The sequence below is a fragment of the Saccopteryx leptura genome, chromosome 5, assembly GCF_036850995.1.
Source record: "Saccopteryx leptura isolate mSacLep1 chromosome 5, mSacLep1_pri_phased_curated, whole genome shotgun sequence".
NCBI lineage: Eukaryota > Metazoa > Chordata > Mammalia > Chiroptera > Emballonuridae > Saccopteryx > Saccopteryx leptura.
This window is the reverse complement of record NC_089507.1, coordinates 105400637-105417550: the sequence shown is the minus strand read 5'-3', so window position 1 is coordinate 105417550 and position 16914 is coordinate 105400637.

Sequence of the window (16914 nt, the reverse complement as noted above, 5' to 3'; positions counted from 1 at the left end):
ACTCAATGTTTTCAGAAAGCCAGTACATGAGAGTTCTAAACATATCCTGTTGGAATCAAATCTTCAGTCCTAAAAATAAAGCTTTCAGTGCTCAGATGAAAGAAAATTAAAAAATTTTATTTAAAAAAAAATGACACTAAAAATTGTAATCTAAGGTAACTGTACCAATGTGAATAAGAACATCCTTTCTATCTATAGGGAGCATATATTATATTCAAGATAATATTTAAATTTATAGATTACAGAGACTCTGTGGCTCAAAAAATACTAGTGGCAGATTTTTTTCATACATACACTGGAGTCCAGGGAAAACTAATAATAAGACCATATGCTTATCATTCAATGACTTGACATTGAAAAATCTGTCTTAAATAAAAAAGGCCACCTAAAAAAGTGCACTAGCGACACATCTAATGGCTTATTCGGTATCTCTTACTCTAATCAAAACATGAAGAACAAGAAATAAAAATCACTGAAGCTTCCATTGTAACAGAAAATCACTATTGCGTGAACATATTTTCTCTGGGTAACAATTTCTTACAACCAGAATTCTGCTTTACTTCTAGGTTTCTTTGTCATTGAAAGGGAAGATCATAAAGAAAGGTATGGATACACATAGGGTAAGAACTAGTCTATAATGAGAAATACAATCAATCTTTTCCCCCAAACCATAGTAACCTCATCTGTTCAACAAATATTTAGTGAGCTTTTACTACTTGCCACACACTATATTAGAATCTGAGAATACACAGAGCGAAAGGAACATTAAACCTTCATGTTCTCAGGGTGTGCTCCAGCAAAAGCTACATGAGTGGGGCAGAATATATCTTAAAGCTATGCAGAAACAGACTAGGAAGTCAAGCTTCTAATATTAGTGTTTCTTTAAAAGGCACAGGGTAATCTGTTAATAATGCTATTGTCTGAATGTTTGTGCCCATCTGAAATTCACATGTTGAAATCTTAAACACAGTGGTGATATTAAGAAGTGTGGCCCAAAAAAGAGGTAGGGTCTTTGGAATGTGGTTAAATCATGAGGCTGGAATCTTCACAAATTAAATCAGGGCTCTTATATAAAAGATCTCACCGACTCCCTAACCTCTTCCACCATGTCAGAATACAATTGGAAATCTGCAACCTGAAAGGGGACCCTTGTCAAAACATGGCCATGCTGGCACCTTGATATTGGACTTTACAGCTTACAAAAATGCCAGTTGTAATACACACACACACACAATTTTTTTTTTCTTTGACAGAGACAGAGTCAGAGAAGGACAGATAGGGACCGACAGACAGGAAGGGAGAGAGATGAGAAGCATCAATTCTTCCTTGTGGCACCTTTGTTGTTCATTGATTGCTTCTCATATATGCCTTGACCAGGGGGACTCAAGATGAGCCAGTGACCCCTTTCTCAAGTCAGCAACCTTGGGCTCAAGTCAGTGACCTTTAGGCTCAAACAGTGACCATGGGTCATGTCTATGATCCCATGCTCAATCCAGCGACCTTGAGGTTTCAAAACTGGGTCCTCTGTGTGATGCTCTGTCTACTCACCACCACCTTGTCAGGCCCAGTTATAATATTTTGTTTTAGCTGACAAAATAGACAAAACCAGTTAATAGGTTAAATGCATGCATCATCTGTTGATTGATGAGGCAATATAAAAGAAAATATTTATTAAATGTTGTCATTATACAAACATAATGAAAATATAAGAGTCAGAATCCAACTTATTCATAGATGTCTATATAATTTTGATCAAAATTAAGCAACTAAAAAATACCATACATTGGAATGGTTACCAGGGGGAAGGAGTTGTGGGAGAAGAGAGTGAGGAGAGGGGAGTAACGAAGGACAAGTATGGAATGAAAGAAAATAATTTGACTTTGGGTGATGGGTACACAACATAATCAACAGTTTAAATGCTATAGAAATTTTTGCCTGAAACTTATGTACTCTTGTTGTTCAATTTCACTCTGTTAAATTTAATTTTCTAAATAATTTTTTTTTAAATACCATACACTTATCTAAAATACACAAAGGTAAAATTAAGCAACTAACATATCAAGATCAAAGGAATTTGTCCTAGAAATACAAAAAGATTGTATAATTTCAGTATAACTTACTATATTAATATAATCACCTACATGGATGCCAAAAGGTTTTTGAGTGAATTCATCACCCATTCAGAATAGAAAGAAATTATCTTGACTTAATAAAGAGTATCAGAGACCAACAGCAAATGCTGTACTTTAACAGTGTTTCCAATATGAAAAATAGCACTTATCTCTGGCATTATTGTGAGGACTAAATAACTGAATGCATATCATGCACTTGTACCAATGCCTGTTGCACACAAAAAAATAGTCTTTTATACATTTTACATTTAAGGGTGTTGGAGCTATTCTTAGTTTATAAGCCGTATTAAAACAGGCCATGGACTGGATTTGGCCTCTGCGTCATAATTTGCCAACCTTTATCTGGAATTCTATAGGCAGCTAAAAATATCCATCAAAAATTGGTGGGAATGTAAAGTAGTACAACCATTATGGAATAAAGTATGGTGGTTCCTCAAAAAACTGAAAATAGAACTACCTTATGACCCAGCAATCCCTCTACTGGGTATATACCCCAAAAACTCAGAAACATTGATACGTAAAGACACATGCAGCCCCATGTTTATTGCAGCATTGTTCACAGTGGCCAGGACATGGAAACAACCAAAAAGCCCATCAATAGATGACTGGATAAAGAAGATGTGGCACATATACACTATGGAATACTACTCAGCCATAAGAAATGATGACATCGGAACATTTACAGCAAAATGGTGGGATCTTGATAACATGATACGAAGCGAAATAAGTAAATCAGAAAAAAACAGGAACTGCATTATTCCATACGTAGGTGGGACATAAAAGTGAAACTAAGAGACATTGATAAGAGTGTGGTGGTTACGGGGGGGGGGGAGGGGGGAAAGGGAGGGGGAAAGGGGGAGGGGGAGGGGCACAAAGAAAACAAGATAGAAGGTGACAGAGGACAATCTGACTTTGGGTGATGGGTATGCAACATAATTGAACAACAAGATAACCTGGACTTGTTATCTTTGAATATATGTATCCTGATTTATTGATGTCACCCCATTAAAAAAATAAAATTATTTAAAAAAAAATTAAGGCAAAAAAAATTTTCAGAATAGAAAGTCTCAATAATGTTCAAAAGTTTGAATCATACCAAGCAATTTTCTGGTAACAATAATATCAAAACAAAGTTTTTAAAAATATATTTCTAAACCACAAACATTTGGGAACTAAAGAGTAACTTCTAAGTAACCATGGGTCAGAAAAGAAATTGTAATGAAATTAGTAAAATATTTAAATGATAAAAAATAATCAGTAATATTTGTGGTACATGCCTGTTTTAGAAAAGAAAAATTATTTTCTTTTTTTAATTGAGGTATAGATGATATGTAACATTATATTAGTTTCAGTTGTACAACATAATGATTTGATATTTATATATCCTATATTGTGAATTGATCACAACAGTAAGTTTAGTCAACATCTTCCACTGTACAAAAATGCATTTCTTTCCTGTGATGAGCACATTTAAGAGCTCTCTTAGCTACTTTCAAATATGCAATACAGTATTATCAACTATACTCACTATGCTGTATATTACATCCCTGTAATTAATTTATTTTATAACTGGGAGTTTGTACCTTTTGACTTCTTAACCCATTTCTCCCACCCTACCCCCTCCTTCCTCTGGCAACCACAAATCTGTTTTCTGTGTCTATGGGCTTGGTTGTGTTTTGTTTTGTTTTGTTTTTATTTAGAGTTTACATATGAGTGTGATCATATGCCGTCTTTTTCTGTATCACTTATGTCACATAGTATAATGTCCTCAAGATCCATCCATGTTTCACAAATGGCAAGGTTACATTCTTTTCATATCTGAATAGTATTTCATTGTGTGTACTATATATATATTAAACAGACAAACATTTCCTGTGTCTGTTAATATATCAATAGACACTCAGGTTGTTTCCATATCGTGACTACTGTAAAAAATGCTGCAATGAACATGGGGTTGCATATACTTTTCAAGTTGGTGTTTTTATTTTCTTTGACTAAAAACCCAGAAGTGGAATTGCTGGGGTTTTGATTTGCATTTCCCTGATGATCAGTGTTAAGCATCTTTTCATGTACCTATTGGCCATCTGTAGATCTCTGGAAAGAAAATGTCTGTTCAGATATTCAGCCCATTTTTAAATAAAATTGTTTGTTGTTTTGTTGTTGAATTGTATAGGTCAGGGGTTGGGAACCTATGGCTTGTGAGCCAGATGTGGCTCTTTTGATGGCTGCATCTGGCTCACAGACAAATCTTTAATAAAAAAAATAACAACGTTAAAAATATAAAACATTCTCATGTATTATAATCCATTCATTTCTTACCACTCATGTTCATGGTTGCGGGTGGCTGGAACTAATCACAGCTGTCCTCCAGGACAACATCAAATTTTTATTGGATAATGTGTAACGTACATGGGTCATTGTGTGGTCAGGAAGTAAACTTCCCTCCATTTAATCAAGTAGTCAGCTAGCTAATTGCAGAAACCCTTTTGATGAAGAAGAGGGCTAAAAGAAAAAAAGATGAGGAGTATCGTACTTTTCAGCAGGAATGGACAGAGAAATTCGCCTTTGTGGAGAAAGCAGGTTCTGCAGTGTGTCTAATATGCAATGATAAAATTGCATCAATGAAATGGTCAAATATAAAGCATCACTTCAACACATGCCATACTACATTTGAATCAAAATATCCAGCGGGGGACAGCAGGAGGCAAGCATGTCAAGAACTACTGTGCAGAGTGCAAGCTAGTCAGCAGCAACTCTGTACTTGGACTCAACAAGGTGACTGGAATTTGGCTAGCTTTGCTGGTGCTTTAGCGATTGTGAGAAACGGAAAGCCATTCACAGATGGGGGGTATGCTAAAACATTCATGCTTGATGTTGCCAATGAAGTTTTTGATGACTCCTCAGATAAAAACAAGATAATCAAATGAATAAAAGACATGCCTCTGTCCGCAAGAACTATTCACGATCGTACCATCATGATGGCAAATCAAACTGAGGCAACACAAGTGAAGGACATAAATGCAGCACCATTCTTTTCTCTCGCTTTGGATGAGTCAACAGATGTAAGCCACTTATCCCAATTCAGCGTGATTGCAAGGTATGCTGTTGGTGAGGAAAGTCTTGCTGTTTTGCCTATGAAAGAGACAATAAGAGGGGAGGATTTATTCAAGCCTTTCACTGTTCACTAAAGAAAAAAAATCTACTGATGGGTAAACTTATTTTGGTGTGTACTGATGGTGCTCCATACATGGTGGGGAAAAACAGGATTCGTAGCACTTCTTCATGAACATGAAGAGAGACCCATCCTAAGTTTTCACTGCATCCTACATCAGGAGGTGCTTTGTGCTCAGATGTGTGGCGAGCAGCTTGATGAGGTGATATCACTGGTTATTCGAGTGGTCAACTTTATTGTTGCCCGAGCTTTAAATGATCGCCAGTTTAAAACACTGCTGGATAAAGTTGGGAATAATTATCCCAGTCTGCTTCTGCACAGCAATGTATGTTGGTTGTCAAGAGGGAAGGTGCTCAGCTGTTTCACGGCTTGTCTGAGCGAAATCCGAACTTTTCTTGAAATGAATAACGTTGAGCATCCTGAGTTAGCTAACACTGAGTGGCTCCTGAAGTTCTACTATCTCGTGGACATGACTGAACATCTGAACCAGCTCAATGTGAAAATGCAAGGCGTTGGAAATACAGTTTTAACCCTTCAACTAGCAGTGTTTGCATTTGAAAACAAGCTGGAACTCTTCATCACCGACATTGAAACAGGTCGTTTACTACACTTTAAAAAACTGGGAGAGTTTTAAGATGCATGCACAGCAAGTGACCCTGCTCAACATCTTGATCTCCAGCAGCTAGTGGGCTTCACATCTAATCTCCTGCATCATTCAAAGTGTGCTTTGGAGAGTTTCATGAGCGCACTAGTCTTTTTAAGTTCACCCATCCACATGAGTGTGCAGTGGACAGTGCAGACCTGAGCTACATCCCCGGTGTCTTCATCAGAGATTTTGAGCTACAAGCTGCTGACCTGAAGGCCTCAGACATGTGGGTGAATAAGTTCAAGTCACTGAATGAAGATTTGGAAAGACTGGCACAACAGCAAGCAGAGTTGGCGAGCAAACACAAGTGGGAAGAAATGAAAAAACTTCAACCCGTGGACCAGCTGATTGTCAAAACTTGGAACGCGCTTCCCATCACATACCACACACTGCAGCATGTGAGTATTGCTGTATTGAAAATGTTTGGCTCTATGTATGCATGTGAGCAGTCTTTCTCACATCTAAAGAATGTTAAGACAAATCTACAATCATGTTTAATGGATGGAAGTCTCAACGCCTGCATGAAGCTTAACCTCACCATGTATCAACCAGACTACAAAGCCATCAGCAAAACCATGCAGTACCAGAAGTTGCATTAATGGTAAGAAGTACTTTATTCATCACTGGTTAGCAACAGCATAACAACACTATTAAAAAGAATTCAGAGACTTATTGTACTTTAAAAGTATTGGTCTTACATAAAATGCACACATTTACTTGTATTTAGTGTTAAACATATTGTATGGCTCTCATGTAATTACATTTTAAAATATGTGGCATTCATGGCTCTCTCAGCCAAAGAGGTTCCTGACCCCTGGTATAGGTCCTTCATTTTTTTTATATATAAACCCCTTATTATATATATGATTTGCAAATATTTTTTCATATTCAGTAGATTGTCTTTTCATTTTGTAGTGATTTCTTCACTATGCAGGAGCTTTATAATTTGATGTAGTTCTAGTTTTTTTGTTTGTTTTGTGTCCTTTACTTTTAGTTTCAAATCCAAAAAAATCATTACCAAGACCATTGTCATGAAACTTAATTTCTATGTTTTCTTGTGGGAATTTTAGGGTTTTAGGCTTTACCTTCAAGTGTTTAATTCATTTTGAGTTAATATTTATGTTTTATTCTTTTACATGTGCCCTGTTCATTTTTTCCAACATCATTTGTGAAAAGACAATTTTTTCTTCCTTGTGTATTCTTAGCTTCTTTGTTGTAAATTAAACATATAGGTGTGAATTAATTTCTGGGCTCTCTTTCTTCTGTTCCATTGATCTATGCATCTGTTTTTATGCCAGTCCAATACTGTTTGATTACTAAACTTTGAAAGCAGGGACCATGATGCCTCCAGCTTTGTTCCTTTCTCAAAATTGCTTTCTCTATTTGTAGTCTTTAGCAGTCTCATACAAATTTCAGGATTGTGTGTTCTCTTCCTGTAAAAAATGTTAATTAAATTTTGATATGGATTGCACTGCACCTGTATAATTTTCTAGGTAATATGGACATTTTAACAATATTAAGTCTTCTGACCCATGAGCATAAAATATCTATCTTTTTATTTGCATTTTCTTCAGTTCCTTTATCAGTGTCTTCTGGATTTCACTGCACAGGTATTTCACAACCTTAGTTAAATTTATTTTTAGGTATTTACTCTTTTTTTATACAATTGTAAATGGGATTGTTTTCTTAATTTCTCCTTCTGAGAGTTCATTATCATTGTAAAGAAACACAACAGATTTTTACAAACTTTACTAAATTTCTTTACTGACTCAAACACTTTTTTAATGGAGCATGTCAGGTTTTCTATATATAATATCATGTCATCTGCAAATAATGACACTTTTACTTCTTCCTTTTTATTTATTTACTTTTTTTGATTCATTGCTTTATAAGACTCCCAGTACTATATTCAATAAAGTAAGAGTGAACATCCTTGTCTTATTCCTGATTAGAGGAAAAGCTTTCAGCTTTTCAACATTTAGTATGATGTAAGCTGTGGGCTTGTTATATCTGGCTTTTATTATGTTGAAGTACAGTCTCTCCATATCCACTTGGTTGAATAATTTTGTCATAAATTGATGTTAAATTTTGTCAGTATTTTTTCTGACTCTGTAGTCATGCACTGCATAATGACATTTTGGTCAGTGATACACCACATGTATGACTGTGGTCCCATAAGATTATAATCATCTAGTGCTATTGTATACATCATAGCAACATAGCACAATGATTCTTATGTGATTGTGGTGATTCTGGTATAAACAAACCTCAAACCTACTACACTGACAGTCATTTTAAAATATAGTACATACTGTTATGTACAGGGCATAATTCTTGATCATGAAAATAAATGGCTTTGTTACTGGTTTTTATATTTACAATATTATGCTTCTTATTGCTAGATTGTACTGTTTTTACTCATTAAAAAAGTTTCTATAAATCACTATGTTATGTTTATCATGTCTCTGGATAGCTTAATTTTCTCTTGTATTGATTTAATGTCATGGGGTTTTTTTGTACAGTAACATGCTATCTAGAGCTGTAGAGGTTAGGATGACTAACCTCTACCATACATCCCAGATGTGTAAGTGCTCTCTTTGATGTTTGTAGGATGACAAACACCTAAAGACACAAATCTCAGAATGCATCTCCATCGTTAAGCAACACCGTACTGAGTTGAGATGATCATATAACTTTTCTTTTTTATTTTATTAATGTGTTCTATCACATTGATTGATTTCTGGATGTTGAACCATCCTTGTATTCCTAGAATGAATCTCACTCGATCATGGTACATGATCCTTTTAATGTATTTTTGAATTTGGTTTGCAAACATTTTGTGCAGTAACTGCATCTATGTTTATTATGGACATTGGCCTGTAATTTTCTCTTCTTATGATGTCCTTGTTTAGTTTAGCTTTCTGGGTAATGTTGGCTTCATAAAATGAGTTTGAAAGTCTTCTCTCATTTTCCATTTTTTGAAAGAGATGGAAAGGATTGGTACTAATTTTTCTTTAAATGTGTGATAAAATTTACTAGTAATGCTATCTGGTCCTGGCTTTACTGATCCTGGTTTTGTTGGGAGGTTTTAAATTACCGATTCAATCTCTTTAATAGTAACTGATCTTGCAGATTTTCTACTTTTCATAATTCAGTCTTGGAAAATTATATATTTCTAGGAACTTATCCATTTAGGAAAAACTATTTTAAATCCAGTCTCAGCTTCCATAAAAGGCTAGAGAAAAACAACTTAAAATAATTGTTAATCTCTCATCAGAAAGAATAAAGCCAGAAGGTATGAATTAGCAGAATTAAAAAGCTAAAAGGAGAAAGCTGGCAATATAAAGCAAAAATCATAAAATAAAATAAGAATCATGGAATATTTTAAGGTTTTTTTAGGCCAAAAGATAAAATTGAGCCACTCTTTACACCAAAAGGCTAAGACAAAAAGAACAAAATAACTTAACAAGGAAAAAATAATTTAAGAGTGAAAAATTACAGAGCAAGAAGTGGATTAACAATAAAGAATATCAAAAAGTGAAAATAAGGTTCTTTGATAAGACCAATAAAATAGATATACCTCTACCAATATTGATCAAGAAAAAAAGCATAAATTATTAACATCAGTAATAAAAAGGGGAAATATGCCATGGTTATACAAATATTTAAAGAAATTCATAGCTAATGGATTAGTGGTATGTTGTAAATAACATTTTGTCAATTAATATGAAAATTAATGTAAAGTGGAATAATTCTTTTCAAAACATCACCTACCAAAATTGACACAAGGATTAAGCAACCAATATCTATAAAAATGTATTATGTCACCATACACATTTCCATACACACACACAAAATCTCTTCCTCTCCCACAGCTAGTGGTTCAAGCATGACCCCAGGTGCTAAGGATAGCTCAGTTGGTCAGAGCTCAGCCTCTGGTGCTAAAAATAGCTCAGTTGATTTGAGCATTGGCCCTAGACAGGCCTTGCTTGGTGGATCCCAGTCAGGGCACATGTGGGAGTCTGTCTATCTCCCCTCTTCTCACTTTAAGAGAAAAAATCAGTTGTATTTCTATATAATAACAACAAATAATGGGAAAGTAAAATATGAAAATATAATATCATTTAGAAATAAAATTTTGAAAAATCAAATACCTAGAAGTTATTCTAACAAAATATATAGCAGATCTCTAAATAGAAAATTAAAATTACTGTTGATAGAAATAAAACATCTAAACAACAATGAAATACTTATTATTAGATTTATTGAGATGACATTGGTTAATAAGATCATAGAAGTTTCAAGTGTACATTTCTATGATACATGATCTGTGTATTGCATTGTGTGCCTACCACCCAAAGTTCAGTCATCTTTGGTCACTATATATTTGTCCCTTTTAACCTTTACTACTCTCCACCTCCTTCCCTCTGGTAACCATTCTACTGTTGGCTGTGTCTATGAGTTTCAGTTTCACATCCAACATGAATGAAATTATTTGCTTCTTAGCTTTTTCTGACTAACTTATTTGACTTAGCATAGTATTCTTAAGGTCCATTCATGTTGTAGCAAGTGGCAGGATTTCATCTTCCCTTATGGCTGAGTAGTATTCCATAGTTTATATGTACCACATCCTCTTTATTCAATCCTCTATCAAAGGACACTTTGATTGTCTCCATTCTTGGCCACCATGAATGAGAAATAGATCAAGTTGATTATATGTCTTATTAAGTTATCTATTCTTCATTAATTCACCTTTAAATTCAACATGATTATAATCAAAATTCCATGAGGTTTTTAAATAAATGAGCAAGTTGTTTCTACAATTTATATGGAAATGCAAAGATGGAATAGGAAAGAAACACTTAAAGTAGTAAACAAGGATGAAGGGATTACACTACTTTATTTCAAAAGAGTTAATAATATTAGTTATTTTGTTAATTAATGTAGGTTGGACCATAGGCCATAAGAATAGATGAATAGGTTAATGAATCAGAATAGAGAGTACAAAATGTATCCAAACATGTAGAGTCAAATGATTTTCTATAAAAAGAACAAGTCATTTCAAGGGGAAAGTAAAAACCTTTTTCAAGAAATAATGCTGATATAATTATCACTCCATACATAAAAGTTCTTTTGAGAAAAATCATAGACAAAAATCTAAAAGTCTAAAAATATAATGGAGTAAAACATAAGAAAACATGTTCACAATCAAATATAGTAAAATATTTTTAATTAAAAGTTTTGACCATAAACAGTAAAATTATTTGGATCTTATTAAAATTAAAAATATTTTTATCAAAGGATACCATTAATAAAATAAGTACAGAAGCTCTGGCTTGAAAAATATATTCTCAACACATTTATCTGAAAAGAACTCATACTTAGAATATCTAAGGAATTTCTACAAATCAACAATAAAAATATAAACAACTCAAATTTTTAACAGCAACAGACACTTCACAAAAAATATTACACCACTGGTCAATAAGCACTTAGGAAGGTTCTCCAAGTCCTTAATAATCAGGGATATTAAAATTAAAACATGAGATGTGATACAACTACTCATTCTACAGAATGACTCAGATTTAAAAGACTGACAACCTCCTGTGTTTGTGAGAATAAAAATAATTACAATGTTGACACATTGCCAATAGGAGTGTAAAATTTGATGACCACTTTGGTAGTTCCTTACAACATTAAATATTTATACTCTGTATCCCACCAATTTCCCCCCAGTATATTTATGCAAAAAAAAATACCCCAAACAAACAAAAAACATAATCTTCATCAGAGCAGCCTTATTAGTAGTGGCCAAAATCTGGAAACAAGCTATCAAAAAGGATGGGAAACATATTGTGCTTTAATTAGTACCATAGAATACTATTCAGCAATGAAAATATATTAAACTACTGAAATATACAACAACATAAATGAACTTCAAAAATTAACAGTGTTACCTCATCTGTGGTGGGGCAGTGGATAAAATGTCGATATGGAATGCTGAGGTCACCGGTTCAAAGCCTTGGGCTTGCCTGGTCAAGGCACATACAGGAAGCAACTACTACAAGTTGATGCATCCTACTTCTCTCCCCTCTTTTCTCTCTCTCTCTCTCTCTCTCTCTCTCTCTCTCTCTCTCTCTCTGTGTGTGTGTGTGTGTGTGTGTGTGTCTTTCTCTAAAAAATCAGTAAGTAAAATCTAAAAAAAAAATAGAAAGAGAGAAAAGAAAAAGAAAATGTTAGGTGAGGGAGGTAGAGGATTAGAGCAAAAAAAATCACCAAAGAAAAAAATTCATGGACACAGACAACTGTGGTGATTGCTAGGATAGGGTGAGGTGAAAGAGGACATAGGGGTGATAAATGAAAACAAATTTTTTTTTACCTTTTATGAAAATCTTTGAGATTTTTGAGAAAGATAACATGACTTAAAAATAAAAATTTGAGGGGGTGAACACACAATATGGTGTAAAGAGATTGTGTTATAGAAATTGGACACAATTTTCCTGTATAATTATAAAACCTGTATAAATATGTTAGCCAATGTCACCCAAATAAAATTCAATTTAAAAAATAATATTAATGATGAATTTAAACAACCAGATATAAAAGAATAGACACTTTATGATTTCATTTATATGAAGTCCTAGATCAGTTACAATTAACTTCTAATGGTAGAATTCAGACACATGAGAACTTTTTAGGTGATGATAATATTCTAGATCTTGTTTTGAGTTTATATTGTGTAAAGTCATTAAACTAATACTTAGGAAAGATCTGTATTTTTGAATTATACCCATAGAAGTATCATAAAATAAAATATATAAAATTAGAATGTGCAAATATGTTCTATAGGAATATTGTGAATATATTTAATGCCACTGAATTGTACATATATAAATGGTAAAAATGACAAATTTTGGAGTGACGTCACGGAAATGGCGCCGTGAGCAGCGCGTCCGACAGATCTCCCCAAAATCACAACAAATTTATCAACTAGAAACAGGAAAATTTATCTTCGGAGCAAACTGAAAGCAAAAGGACTGTTATCACTCGAATCTGAGAGACGAGGGTGTGGAGGAACCTACCGCAGGGACGTTCATTCAAGCCGCGAGAAAGTGCACCGGTGTGCTATCAACAAGACCACCCGCAGATGCCAATAAGAAAGAGGAAATCGAATATTATGGATACAAAAGAAAGAGAGGTAACACAAATAGATGTGGATAAATCTATGGAGAAAAGACTTAACATATTGGAAGCCTTGGAGCTAAATGACAGAGAATTTAAAATAGAAATCTTAAAAATACTCAGAGATATACAAGAAAACACGGAAAGGCAATATAGGGAGATCAGAAAACAACTCAATGAACACAAAGAATATATTACCAAGGAAATTGAAACTATAAAAACAAATCAAACAGAAATGAAAAACTCAATTCACGAGCTGAAAAACGAGGTAACAAGCTTAGCTAGCAGAACAACCCAGATTGAAGATAGGATTAGTGAAATAGAAGACAAACAACTTGAGGCACAACAGAGAGAAGAAGAAAGAGACTCAAAAATAATAAAAAACGAGAAAGCCCTACAGGAATTATCTGACTCCATCAGAAAGAATAACATAAGAATAATAGGTATATCAGAGGGAGAAGAGAAAGAAAATGGAATGGAGAATATACTCAAACAAATAATAGACGAGAACTTCCCAAGCCTGTGGAAAGAACTAAAGCCTCAAGTTCAAGAAGCAAACAGAACACCGAGTTTTCTTAACCCCAACAAACCCACTCCAAGGCACATCATAATAAAGATGTCACAAATCAGTGACAAAGAAAAAATTCTCAAGGCAGCCAGGGAAAAGAAGAGTACAACATATAAAGGAAGGCCTATTAGATTATCATCAGATTTCTCAGCAGAAACTCTACAAGCTAGAAGAGAGTGGACCCCAATATTTAAGGCCCTGAAAGAGAGGAACTTTCAGCCAAGAATACTATACCCATCAAAGCTATCCTTCAAGTATGAAGGAGATATAAAAACATTCACAAATACAGAAAAGATGAGAGAATTTATCACGAGAAAGCCCCCACTCCAGGAAATACTAAAGGGGGTTTTCCAACCAGATTCAAAGAACAAAAGAAAACAACACCACAAGTAACAGCTCCACCAAGAACACAATAAAACCAAACTTAAACTGTGACAACAAAGAAAAAAAAAAGGGGGGGAGAGAATGGAGATTAACAGTAGCAAAGGACGATGAAGTGCAGAAATACTTATAAGATAGGGTACTACAATGAATATGGTAGGTACCCTTTTCATTACTTAATGGTAACCACCCTTGAAAAAACCACCACAAAAACACATGACTTAAAAAAGGTAGCAACAGAGGAAAGAAGTATGGAACACAAACAAACAGAAACAAATGATAGAAAAACAAAAGAGAAGAATCAAACTAGATACAAAACTAACAGAAAGCAATTTATAAAATGGTAGTAGGGAACCCACAAGTGTCAATAATTACACTAAATGTAAATGGATTAAACTTACCAATAAAAAGACACAGAGTAGCAGAATGGATTAAAAAAGAAAATCCAACTATATGCTGCCTACAAGAAACACATCTAAGCAACAAGGATAAAAACAAATTCAAAGTGAAAGGCTGGAAAACAATACTCCAAGCAAACAACACCCAAAAAAAAGCAGGTGTAGCAATACTCATATCTGATAATGCTGACTACAAGACAGAAAAAGTACTCAGAGACAAAAATGGTCACTTCATAATGATTAAGGGGACACTGAATCAAGAAGACATAACAATCCTTAATATATATGCACCAAACCAAGGAGCACCAAAATATATAAGACAGCTACTTATTGACCTTAAAACAAAAACTAACAAAAATACAATCATACTTGGAGACCTCAATACTCCGCTGACGGCTCTAGATCGGTCATCCAAACAGAGAATCAATAAAGATATAGTGGCCTTGAACGAAATACTAGAACACCTGGATATGATAGACATCTACAGGACACTTCATCCCAAAGCGACAGAGTATACATTTTTCTCTAGTGTACATGGAACATTCTCAAGAATTGACCATATGTTGGGCCACAAAGACAATATCAGCAAATTTAGAAAAATTGAAATTGTACCAAGCATATTTTCTGATCATAAAGCCTTGAAACTAGAATTCAACTGCAAAAAAGAGGGGGAAAAACCCACAAAAATGTGGAAACTAAACAACATACTTCTAAAAAATGAATGGGTCAAAGAAGAAATAAGCGCAGAGATCAAAAGATACATACAGACAAATGAAAATGAAAATACGACATATCAGAATCTCTGGGATGCAGCAAAAGCAGTAATAAGAGGAAAGTTCATATCACTTCAGGCCTATATGAACAAACAAGAGAGAGCCGAAGTAAACCACTTAACTTCCCACCTTAAGGAACTAGAAAAAGAAGAACAAAGACAACCCAAAACCAGCCGAAGAAAGGAGATAATAAAAATCAGAGCAGAAATAAATGAAATAGAGAACAGAAAAACTATAGAAAAAATCAATAAAACAAGGAGCTGGTTCTTTGAAACGGTCAACAAAATTGACAAACCCTTGGCAAGACTCACCAAGGAAAAAAGGCACAGAACTCAAATAAATAAAATCCAAAATGAAAGAGGAGAGATCACCACAGACATCATAGATATACAAAGAATTATTGTAGAATACTATGAAAAATTATATGCCACCAAATACAACAATCTAGAAGAAATGGATAAATTCCTAGAACAATACAACCTTCCTAGACTGAGTCATGAAGAAGCAGAAAGCCTAAACAGACCAATCAGCAGGGAGGAAATAGAAAAAACTATTAAAAACCTCCCCAAAAATAAAAGTCCAGGCCCAGACGGTTATACTAGTGAATTCTATCAAACATTCAAAGAAGACTTGGTACCTATTCTACTCAAAGTCTTCCAAAAAATTGAAGAAGAAGCAATACTTCCGAACACATTTTATGAGGCCAACATAACCCTCATACCAAAACCTGGCAAGGATGGCACAAAGAAAGAAAACTACAGACCAATATCTCTAATGAATACAGATGCTAAAATTCTAAACAAAATACTGGCAAACCGAATACAACAACATATTAAAAAAATAATACATCATGATCAAGTGGGATTCATCCCAGAATCTCAAGGATGGTTCAACATACGCAAAACGGTTAACGTAATACACCATATCAACAAAACAAAGAACAAAAACCACATGATCTTATCAATAGATGCAGAAAAGGCTTTTGATAAAATACAACACAATTTTATGTTTAAGACTCTCAACAAAATGGGTATAGAAGGAAAATATCTCAACATGATAAAGGCCATATATGATAAACCATCAGCTAACATCATATTAAATGGCACTAAACTGAAGGCTTTCCCACTTAAATCAGGAACAAGACAGGGTTGTCCACTCTCTCCACTCTTATTTAACGTGGTGCTGGAGGTTCTGGCCAGAGCAATCAGACAAGACAAAGAAATAAAAGGCATCCATATTGGAAAAGAAGAAGTAAAGGTATCACTTTTTGCTGATGATATGATCCTATACATCGAAAACCCGAAGGACTCCACAAAAAGATTATTAGAAACAATAAACCAATACAGTAAGGTCGCAGGATACAAAATTAACATACAGAAGTCCATAGCCTTTCTCTATGCCAACAATGAAATATTAGAAAACGAACTCAAAAAAATAATCCCCTTCACGATTGCAACAAAAAAAATAAAATACCTAGGAATAAACATAACAAAGAATGTAAAGGACCTATATAATGAAAATTACAAAGCATTGTTAAGGGAAATCGAAAAAGATACAATGAGATGGAAAAATATTCCTTGCTCTTGGATAGGAAGAATAAATATAATCAAAATGGCCATATTACCCAAAGCAATATACAAATTTAATGCAATTCCCATCAAA